The following is a 12002-nucleotide window of genomic DNA, read 5'->3' as shown; positions in this document are numbered from 1 at the left end:
AGCAAGTTTTGCTGCGACTGCACTAAAGCTCACTAGTATTTCAGTGCCATCATTTATCACAGGGGAAGCGATCCGTTCATTGCCTAGAATGCCATGCTGGCAGAACATTAAATCAGGCAAGGAAAGAGTGCACTGAAAATGCCCAAAAGACCTAGGAGTAAAGAAATCAAATGAGTGTTAAAAGGGAGCAAACATTGGAGAAAGGTCAGAAATAAAAACAATCAACACATTGATTTCATTCCATGGACAGACAAGTGTAATGGAACAATGCAGACAATGTCTGCTGGGAATTTTTTTTATTTAAAAAAAAAAATAGAAAAAGGCAAGGGCTTCTTTCTACTCCCCATAGAAGGCTGTCTCCTGTGCACTGACAACAATATGTCACAAGATGTCTGCTTATAAATCTATTTGCAAACCCTGGAAAATCTTGGTGAATGGATGAATCGGTAAGCCAAGCAGGAATAATTTATTTTTTGTAAAGTATTCAGTCCTTTGCTAATACTTTATGCTGGCAAATGTAACCAGCAGAAGATTTGGGCCATCTAAACCATGGCTCACAAAATGAAAATGCCAAATGAGTATGAAATGAAATGGATACTCTTGACTAAATGCATCATTCTGTCTTCCAACTGCTTAAGTACATGAACTCTGTGTTTATTTAACTTTTTGAAAAGTCAAACTCATGGCTTTTTTCATGAATATTTTCTGATCAACCATAAGGGACTATCACTCACTCATTTACTGATTAAATAACCACTTAATAAAACACAATGTAGCTCCAACGCCCTACAGCTCAAGTTGTACCAGTTTCTTTTCAGGAATATATGTGAGTCAAACCTTTGAACTAACCTGCAGAGGGAAGGTCAAAGCCATCAGTCAAGGGCAATGTTAAGTTTAGAGCCAGATGACATGGTAGCTGTCCAATCACTCTTGCTATGATTTTCTTAGCAAAGCTCTTTGTTTTCCATTCCTGCTTATTACTTGCCTACCGCTTTCCACAGTAACTCTCCCCTCATACTGACAAACAGGAAAAAACTACTCAAGTTCTTTCTTACATAATGTCTTGTGGGTAGGTGTGTGTGTGGGGGGGGGAGAGAAATACAGAACTCAAAGAGCCTTGATGCTTTTTATCAATTCTACTAAACGTCAAGGGCAGGAAATAAAAATATTTTTCTCTTCCGACTCAAATACAATACCCCTTTGTGAGATTGCTAAGAGGGTACAAATAGCAAATCTGGGAAAAATTTCAGGTGAGAGATATGCATCAAAATATTTCATTTTTCTAAAAATACCTCTAAGTTGCTCTTAGCATTCCAACTTACATCACACTGCAACTCAGGATGATGAATAAAATCTGTTTCCCCCCTATGTTGGCAGTAACTCTGAGGTTACACAAAGAAGTGAAGTATCCTGTCCTATGACATTAACGTCCCGGGAGGTGTTGTCCAGTTCAGAGCAGTTGTTTTCAGGATACAAACAAGAGAGAAGAGGGGAGAGAGACCAATTCAAATCACTGCGTCTTTGTTACCTGGTAGCCAGAGTTTAGATCAAATACCCAAGAGGTAACTCAGGCAATTTGGGAAGTCCCACAGAGAGCTAACCCCATAACAGCAAAGCTTGCACGATCATAACCAGCAGCCCCAGCACAGACAAATGAGACCCCTAAGGAAGCGTAACCACCCTAATGGCAGTAGACTCATCTAGTGTCCAGAGAGGAGCCTGGCGGCAATAGGGGATGTGTGTGGTCCAGGGTAAAATCCAGCGCTCCCGCCCCACACCAGTGGAGACACATGAGAAAAGAGAAAAGAAAGATTCAGCCTTGGGGAGCAGGGTGAAGGCAATGGAATAAGTAGGTAAGCATTTGGCCCCCAGTGTCACCTGGGCCTCTCTCTCCTCTGCAGGCTTCTCCCTGCCACCCCAGAGTCTCATAGCCCAGCTGCTCCCCTCAACAGGAGCAGAAAATAGATGACAGCTAAGTTTTCTTCAAGTCCTGCCAAGAAAAACATTGCAAGGTTAAGAACACAAAAGGCTTCAAAAATCTTGCTACTGAGGTTCTTTTTTATAAATTTCAGTACACACACACACACACACACACACACACACACACACACACACACATTCGTTTTTAGTCAAAGGGTTCAAGAATGTTGACAATCTTTCAAGGAGTCCCTATGTTCTTAAACTCTTTCAACAGCTCTATTTGTTTTCAAAAGGGTCATAGATTTATTTAATAGCAGTTTATCTTTCAGCTGGCCCATTACAAGCCAAAGCATAACACAGAAAGCATCCAGCATAATCATGGGTTGGAGTTGAGGTGGTGGGGGGGGTGGTGTTAGAAACACAAGACCAAGAGTTCACCATGTTATTTGCTTCAGGAAAGCATGTCCATGGGCAAAAAGACTGAATTTCAGGTAAAAAGATAGAAGTAAATGTCTGGAGAGGAAATATTTCCAAGGCAGTCTTGTTGACATGCCCCCTAAATCTGTCACCCGTGTGAAGAAACAACTAGGATCTGTGAAGTGATGGGGAGAATGATCATTCACTTCAGATACAGTAACATCTTTCTACCAAGTGATAAAAGCTTATCACAAAATAAATACACACCATATGCTCTCTATAAAAAGTATGACACAGGATGCCTTTGTTTTTTAATCAGAAACCTGGCCAAGACATCAGGACCCCAGAGCATAGCACTCCTCTGGGGTTCAGAAGCCTGCAGGGAGAGCTCAGACGTGGACAGCAAAATTGAGATGGTGACAACATTCCTCCATCTGCTGTCCAACTAGTCATGCTCATAATGCAGACAGAATGGTCACAAAGGATACATTTCAGTCTACTGGATAGGACGCCAGCCTTGATCCCTGTGCTCAAAGAAAAAGAAGAAAGTTTCAATTGGGGACAGAAGGGACCTAAAGGTTAACTGGCATATGCCAAACCTGGTCTGTTGTTTTATTTGAGTAAATTTCATGAAAAATCCAACTGTTTAAAATTCAGGTTCTTGCAGGGGCAAAACACTGTCTATGCCGTAGCTCAAAGATGTCCCTAAAACCATACCATACCTAATACCTAAAACACTATTTCATGTGTTTAATGTTTTTACATTTAAATCTTTAAGTGTAGGTTATAGTATTTCTATTAAAATACCTAAAGATATACTATATATATATTTATAGTAAAAACTAAATACTTTAGGCCAAGTTAGACATTCTGCGCTTAAAGGACACCAGTTGTCTTAGGGACTAATACTCCTCAGTAGGGAAGGAAGTGCTGGACCCACCAGCAGAATTAACACTTGTATCTCTTAGATACAGTCCCGTGGGTTACTTTCTCCCTCACAAGTCACAAATTTTAGCTCTCATCAAACCAATATGTCATTTACCAAAAAACATGCTGATGGTTCCAAAGATAGGACTGTTGATTACTTCTTGAAAGTCAACTGATCCCTTGACCATTATATTTAGTAGTCAGCTTTGTTTACATCAAAACAGAAGAATTCTTTAGCAGTAGTACGAGGAATACTTCATAATTTGTTAGTCCAAATTATACGTATAATTTGTTAGTTTTCACTGTACTAGAGTTCGTCCATATAAGCACACTAGAGTAAGTTTTTCTCTCTTACTGTTAATACTTGCGCTGATGTAAGACTGTCCACTGACATAAAAAAATGCTGTGGTCAGGTCTGCTCATAGTTTCATAAAATGTAAGTTATGGAGGGATTTTTGGACAAAACTGAAATATCTATGTGACAAAAAAAACCTTACAAATATTTGTTTTACAGTAATGGAACAAGAGAGAAACAGGGAAAATAGGTCAACTTCTGGAAATAGGTAGCATGGGCTATTTAAGGGCAAAAAAAAAAAAAAAAAAAAGCCAGGAAGAAAAAAAAAAGGGTGCTCAGCTGCCAGCCAATCAGTTTTCTCATTCCTCCCCACCTCCTTTCTGTTTTATAAGTCCACCTAAATCAATTTTTTCTCTTAGGTATTTCTTTTCTTCTTACTGATTTTTACTGCTAATTTAATTTATTTAAAGTTTTAGTCCTCAATTACCTTGTTTGAATAGTTTGAGAGTACATAGTACCTTCTCAGAAAACAAACTATGCACACACACATACACACACACATATCATTATCCATAGAATACACATGCGTATATATATCCACGTATATATATATATATATATATATATATATATACACACATACATCTCTCCCTATCCATAAATATGGATACATATCATATAAATGTGTATATATATCTATATCTATATCTATATCTATATCTATATCTATACATACCTGAGAATTTCCTAGGCTTCTCCATAGTCTTAAAAGCAAAATACAGCAGCAATAGTCTGGATAAAATCAACAAATGGGGAACTTATAAGGTTGGTTAGTTACTCTGGCCATGAAAATTCAAACAGAGGAGGATGAAATGAGAGTCTATCAAAAAAGACTCCAGCAGACTCAGGGCTAGGATGAAAATCCTAGGATGTGCAGTAAGAGGAAAGGAAACTTGATGCAGTTGGAACTGCACTCCAGCACAGAGCAGCCGAGAAGAAGGCAGCAAACACAGGCCAACTCCTGGCTGCTGCTCAGATTACAATGTGGCCGAGGTCAGGTTTGCAGATGTCAGTCCTGGGGTCAGCTCTGGGAAGGGCAGGGGAACCTCAGTGAGTATCCAAGTTGTACCCTTTATGGTATATATAGGGACCCGGCCAACGACAGCCAGGGGGCTATTTACCAAACTCATTCTCCAGCACCACCCACAAAAACGGTGTGGAAATCACTGCCAAAGCTTACAAGGGAATCAAACAGGACGAACTGAATACAGCCATGCAAAACATGTCTCAGTCATTTCATAAGCTCCACAGACAGCTGCTGTGGAAGAAATGACTGTTTACGGAAAACAGAGACCCCAGGAATTGATCCAGCTGCCAGGATGAAAGTAGAATGAGAAATTGTTAATTATTCCATTCCACAAATCGCACCAGTGACCTACCACTTCTGGGCTGTAAGACATCTAAGGATACAACTGTCATTCGAACACAGATCTGGCAAAGTTGTGGGGATGGTTTCAAAGGGCTGGTATGGATCACTATTGAAGTTCTCCAAAGTAAGAAAAAAAAAAGATTCTCCAGATTAAAAGATCAGAATGTTCTGCAGACTGCCAAAACCAGATGGAGATAAGTAGCTCACATGCATCCTTGAATTTCCAAGAGATGGGAAGCTCCAGGCTCTGAAAAGGACGAAACAGAAGCCCACCTGCCATGGCAGTAGCCAGGAGCTGAACGGAGAGGGGACCTTGAAGAAATCCAGCCTTCTCCAATCTATACTCTCAAAATTGAGCTTGGAGACTCTGAGGGCCTAATGGCTCTTACCTCCTATCATTATAACAACCGCTTTATTTCTCTCATTCTTTCACTACTAACCTGTGTTCCTTTATGTTCCATGGCTTGATTATCCATACCATTGCTTTGGATTTCCCACCAGTTTCATAGGTCAGTCCAGCACCCATGCCTACCTACCATTCACTGGAGAATCGGGCTTTGTACACCACTCCACACACATACACGTCTCCCCACTTCCTTACCCCTCACTCGTTGTTGGGAGCTAAGCTTGAAAGCATCATTCTTTTAGGTCAACATACCTTTTTAATAGAGAAAAAGGAATATTGCAGCTGTATGCACTGAGCCAATGAATTCTTAGTGCCCAATAGAGTCTAGACCACAGCATCTGTGACTGTGTTTGTTTCAACACTGAATAGCCAATGTTTAGTTTAGTACCTGGCATCGAGTAGGAGCTCAATAACTATTTGTTGAGAGATTACAAGTAATCTTTTTTTCTCCCTTAAATTCTACTTTATTCTTCTATTCTCAAGTTATTCTCTGTGCTAAACAAAGGCGGGTTTATAAATCACTGAAATCATGGTTTAAGGGAATTACTAAACTCAAAAGACAGGGTCAAAATCTCAAAAGTTCCCAAATTCATCCCAATAACCAATCCTCTTCCTCCCCCCGCCCTCCCCCTTTTCCTCCTACTTTTCTTCTTCTTCATATCTGGAACCACAACACAGGGGGGAAAAAATCTAGGCTCTTTACCTGTATTAACTTATTTAATCTTCATGAAAACCATATAAGGCAGTTACTATATTATTCCCACTTTACAGATAAGGAAACAGAGGCCTCAAATGATTCAGTAACCTGCCAATGAGCACACAGTTAAATTACAAATCCAGGATTTGAATTTAGGCCATCTGATTCCAGAATCACCACCAGCTCTTCATCACCACACTACAATGCCTCCTGAAATACAGCTGTTAAGAAAACTAGCCGACGGCTGTGAAGAATTATATCCTGGCCATCCGTTCAATAAAACATTTATTGAGTGCCTACTATATACCGGATGCTGAAAATACCCCCAACAGCCATGATCGCTGTTTCTATGTCAGAGTCAACATTCTCATTGCTAGCCTCATTGCCACTTACCATATCTCTCAAACAGTAAGCATGCAGAATCTGTTAGAGTAGGAAATTCAGTAAGAACCATTCTTTTTCCTTGTCTTAATCTTCTAAAATTCCTTATAGAAAAGTCATGACTCCTGTCAGCATGATATGGAATTCTAGCAAGAGCCATTGGCAATCTGCAACAGCCTCGAATGGCACAGACATTGAAGGGAAATAAAGAAATGAATAAAATGGTGTCTGGAAGTCCCTTTCTGCTCTACTGATTGAAGAGGTGTGTTGGCAACCTTTCCGTGCTCTGCTTAATAGCCAAAAAGGCAAGCCAGACAGAGAGCCGTGTATTCTTGCGCCTTCTTCCCACCCTTGGAAAGGTCTTCTAGGCTAGAAGGGGGACCCCGTACACACCTAACACAAAAGGCAGGAGGCAGAGTGGCAGGTACCCCAGGCAGAATCTCTGAATAAAAGGCTGGCTGCTGACGCGTGCAGCCTCTGTTCAGTCTGACCTTCACATTGCGCAGGACCCACCCATGCGGTGCAGAACAGTCCCCTTCTCCCGGGGGCTGCTGAATCAGCCAGGCTGGGAACAACCCGAAGGGAAATTTCAGACTCCCGAGACGTTTGGTTTATTCAGCACCATGAAGGAAATAGCAGCCGTTCAGTGAGGGAATAAAAATGAGGAGCTGGCTGAATAAAGGTGATAAAAATAGATTTTCCGACTCTACGAAGATGAATCATTTTGCCATGGGGATTCGCTAGGCTCTGTTTCAGCTTGGTTTTCAACCCGGCCTCATAAATTTGACTAAGGAAAATTTCCTTCCTCTAGATAACCAGTGCCATGAAGCCGTTAGCATTCAGACAGGTCTGACAGGATTTTATTAGAGAATTGCCCAGAAATAACCTCTGTGCCTTCCCCAGCCTGCGATAAATACTGACTTTGAAGGACAAGGTTCTAGGAGGGCTAGGTTGGGAGAAGCAGCCCTTGAACCCAGACTCAGCGTCCCTTCAGACTCTCTCCCCGATTTTCTCCGTTCTTTCCCTCCTCTTCAGAAATGGAAATTTTTAGAAAGCAAGGGGTCAGTGGAGACAGGAACAGAACGTGAGACGGGGTTCAGGTGAAAGCGCACCTCAGACGTATGCAGCCATGTTTTCCCCATGACGCCACACGCTGTTGAGGCCCAGGCTGCCGGAATAAAGCTTTCAGATGCAACAGAATTGCTTTTAATTCACAAAATCCTTGAAACTCTTCTTTCTTTTGATGAAACTAAGTGCCACGGCATACCCCAAGAGAAAAACAAACCAACCAACAAAGCTTTCCTTAGAGAATGAAGAAGAATTAAAAGCAACAGGTAGTAGAAATATCAGGGGACAAGGTGAACTCTCTAGGAAAGTAATTGTGGCAGTATTTTCGCCACATAAAAAGGGCATAAAAAGGAACTTTTTTCTAAACAAGTGTTAAAATTGAAATAGCTTCCTTCCTTCTCTCATGGACACGCATAAACATGTATACTTGGTGGATTTTACTTACCCCCCCAAGTCCTCATATTCTGCATTAAACTCCAGCGTGCCCACCCGGGGAGACGGGCGGGCATCCCTCCTTGGTGCTCCAACAGTCAGTCCCCACACAGCAGCTGCTACATTCCTTTACACTCCCTTTCCCCAAACTGTCCTCAACACAGCAAACCCAGCTCTGCCCAGGAGCAGGCTGCAGCAGCCTAAAGTGCTGATGCAGGGAACGGGGAACTTACTGGAAGGGAGCGTGATTGCCACACCTATTGGGGAGGGAGGCGGAGAATTCTGCTCTCTCTGAGGAAGGGGTACGGAATCCCCAAGAGGTAGAGATGCCCACATGCAGTTCTGCAGGACAACTCTGCGACTGTTGCTGCTGGTGCACAGTAGGCACCAGATACTATCAGTCGATGTGGATCTGGAACAGGCACCCAACAGGACCTGAGGGACAAGAGTTCAAGTCCTGACGCCGGAACAAAGAAGCTGCATGACCCCAGGCAAGTCACTTCTGAGTCTGTTTCTTCATTTGTAAAACAACGGTGTTTCAAAAATATCTCTCTCAACAGCTTCTGGTTCTGAAATGCTAAAGCCATCGTCACAATCACGAACATAGTGAGTAATAAGCACAGATACCATTTGTTGAAAACCTACTCTGTGCCGTCCACCACAGTAGGCATTTTACATATATCATCTCATTTAATCCCACAACAGTGAGATGAGATTTATCAACCCCATTTTATAGATGAGGAAACTGGTGAAGTCACTCCATGAATCCCCACAAAAATAAAGAATCCTCGTATCTACTCAGCGGTTTGAATTTAAATGTAGGCATTTAATCTTTGTGCCTGAAATTGAGATGACATCTGAGAATGGAATTTCTGCACTGTTGCGTGATTAATGTGTTTACGACCCGCTGCTGGTATAATTCTGAGGTAGTAGTATTTACGGTTATGACTGTTCGTGCTACTGCAAAACCCATTTCCCACCTGTTGTTTTTTTATTAAACCTCCCTAAAGGACATGAAATATTTCTTTGTGCAGATTCTAAAAACGGGGCTCCTGAAATATGTGAACAGAAAGCTCGTGTGTGGATTGACTGTTTGGAATCTTCGAATGCCATAACACGCAGTGCTTACAACTAATTCATCATTTGTAAAAGTTCATCCGATTCCTATGCCAACAGACTCACTGGAATCCACCTGCCATTTATTGATACATCACATGGCAGACTGACAGTCAATATTTATTAATAACTTCCGTGTTTCTTTGTCTATTTTATAGAGCATTATGCTCTATTCTATCTTTATCTTCCTTCTATTTTTTAAGTAAACTTTTTATTGCAGTACAGTTTTCAGATTCACAGAAAATTGCAGAGAGAGTACAGAGAGTTCCAGCATAACCCACCCCCTGCACCTGATAACTGCTACGCTGCATGTTCGACACGGCTAATGAACGAACATGGGTATACTACTCTTAACCAGACTCTATGTTTTGTTTGGATTTCATTAGCTTTTCCCCTAATGCGCTTTTTCTTTTCCGAGATCCCATCCAGGACACCACATTATTTTTAGTTATCCTATCTCCTTCACTTCCTCTGGACTTTCTTGTTTCTCAGACTTTCCTAGTTTTTGAGGGCCTTGACAGTTAAGAGGAGCACTGGTCAGGTATTTTGTACTTCATTTTGGGTTTGTCTTATATTTCTCTCATGGCTAGACTAGGGTAATGGGTTTCATGGAGGAAGATGGCCGGGGTGAAGTGCCATTGTCATAACATCATGTCAGGCATCTTGGTTGTTTTTTGTTTTTTTGCTTTTTAACATTTTTACTTATTTTTAAGAGAGAGAGCACGCAAGCGTGAGTGGGGAGGGGCAAAGAGAGAGAGAGAGAGGCACAGAATCCGAAGTAGGCTCCAGGCCCTGAGCTGTCAGCACAGAGCCCGATGCGGGGCTTGAACTCCTGAACCCCGAGATCATGACCTGAGCCAAAGTGGGATGCTAAGCCGACTGAGCCACCCAGGCACCCCAGTCATCTTGTTTTTTTAATAAACGGGGAAAATTATTTAATCAAATCAAAGCTTTAAACTGAATAAGATTAAATATCAACAATTCCTAACAAATGATAAATTAAATACCAACTAATTGACTCAGAAATATAACATTTTATATTGGCAAGAGAATGACAGAGAAGGAGGCTAATTTTTGCACCCACTGAGGTGATGGGAGGCTTAAGATTCCAGCAGGAAGCCAGCTAATTACAAGAGAGGTGTCTAGCAAGTTCTTTTGAAACTCTTGCCAAGACAAACTTCCTACAAAAACAATCTCAGATTATGGCATATTTTAAGAGAAGTCCTGGTTCAACCTAGCGTGGTCTCAGCCTTTCATACAATGCTTGCAGATATTAGGTGAAATTTCTTCCTGTTGTCAAACAGCAGAATCCCTACAACTCCAGGTTTGGAGCATAAGCTAAAACTTTACAGTAATTTCTTCTTGAGGTAAACTATGACTATATATATATATAAAAAAGAAGTAAAACTTAGACTGAAATATGTATTTCCTGCTATTATATATTTTTTCCTCACAGTTCCTAACTGAAGGTCTGTTCCTGAGGGGGATAAAAGTGAGGAACTGATGTAATGTCACAAACTACTAAATGCTGTCCAATGAAAGATAAGGGAGAACAAGTGGTTTCTTTCTTCAAAGAATGGGTTTTTTTGCTTTGGATTTTTTTTTTCCCCAGGGACAGGAAGGGGGGGGGGGACTAGAAAAAAAAAAGTTTTATAGCACTGCTATATATAACCTTCTACCTCGGCAGAGACACAAAATAATTATGGAAACAAGCTTGGAAAAATAATTTGTGGTGTGTAAAGAGGATTTTAGCTAGCAAGTCGAGGCATTCATAACATATGCAAATAAGAATTTAAGTGCTCAGCTGGCTTACTCACTGTTAGGGACTAGATTGTGTACTCCCGTTCCCCATTTATATGTTGAAGTCAGAAGCCCCAGTAACTCCGAAATGTGACTGTATTGGGAGAAAGGGTATTTAAAGAGGTAATTGAACTAAATTCAGTCATTAGAGTGGGCCCTAATCCAATATAATTGGTGTCCTTATGAGAAGAGATTAGGGCACCGACACACACACACACACACACACACACACACACACACACACACAGAAAGGAGACCACACGAAGATGGCTGTCTGCAAGCTGAGGGGAGAGGCCTCAGAAAGAACCAACCCTTACATCTTAGATTTCCAGCCTCCAGAACTGTGAGAAAGTTAATTTCTGTTATTTGAGTCCCCCAGGCGGTGGTACTTTGTCACAGGAGCCCTAGCAAACTAACCTGCCTACCTAGTATTAAGAGGGAAGGATCACAGAATATAAAAGAGGCTAGAGGGTATGGGATTGGTGGGATATTATACTTCAATGAACAGTCAACTATATGAAGATCTTTCTAAGTCACGATCTGTCATAATTTTCGTATCTAAGTACGATTATTAAGGGCTCCTCCCGTGGTCTCAAACTAATTTCAACACCTCTCCTTCCTCCCCACTCTCTCTGCCAATGTAGCTCACACACTCCAAAGATAAGACTATAATTTGGGATGGAAAAGCTTCAAAGCTTGTGGCTTCCGAAAAAGAAATAATTTGTCTTCATATATATGTAAGCATAAGGATTTAACTTCAAAATAATCCATTCATTAACCTCATCCAATTTTTTATAACTTTTTCCTTGAGTTCCAAACCAACATTTCTAGTTGTCTGCCAGACATCTGCACATGAATGAATATCTCTTAGATATAGCCAACTCAATATGTCCAAAAGAGAATTCATCTTTTCTCTTGGAACCCACCTCTCATCCCTTGCTCCCACAATTCCTGTTAATGGCATCATTCTCCTCCAAGTTGTTCAAGTCCAAAATGTAGATGTCATCTTCCTAAGATTATTTATCAAATTTCATCAATTCTACAAAGTACATTTTTTTAACCTCTGAAATAAAGACGCATCTTTCCATTGCTGGTGTCTAAGTGCTGTGCCATA

The 12002-nt window shown here is 41.1% G+C and overlaps 1 protein-coding gene across 1 annotated transcript in view; it reads right to left on the bottom strand.

The window, feature by feature from the left end:
* The window catches only part of LIMCH1 (LIM and calponin homology domains 1), a 330288-nt gene that overhangs the window by 157552 nt on the left and 160734 nt on the right, over nucleotides 1–12002 (bottom strand). The window lies entirely within an intron of this gene.

The sequence above is a fragment of the Lynx rufus genome, unplaced genomic scaffold (assembly GCF_022079265.1).
Source record: "Lynx rufus isolate CCGP_SWC_20201006 ecotype Redwood Valley unplaced genomic scaffold, mLynRuf1.p SCAF_3, whole genome shotgun sequence".
NCBI classification, from domain to species: domain Eukaryota; kingdom Metazoa; phylum Chordata; class Mammalia; order Carnivora; family Felidae; genus Lynx; species Lynx rufus.
This window is presented reverse-complemented; position numbering and strand designations above follow the sequence as displayed.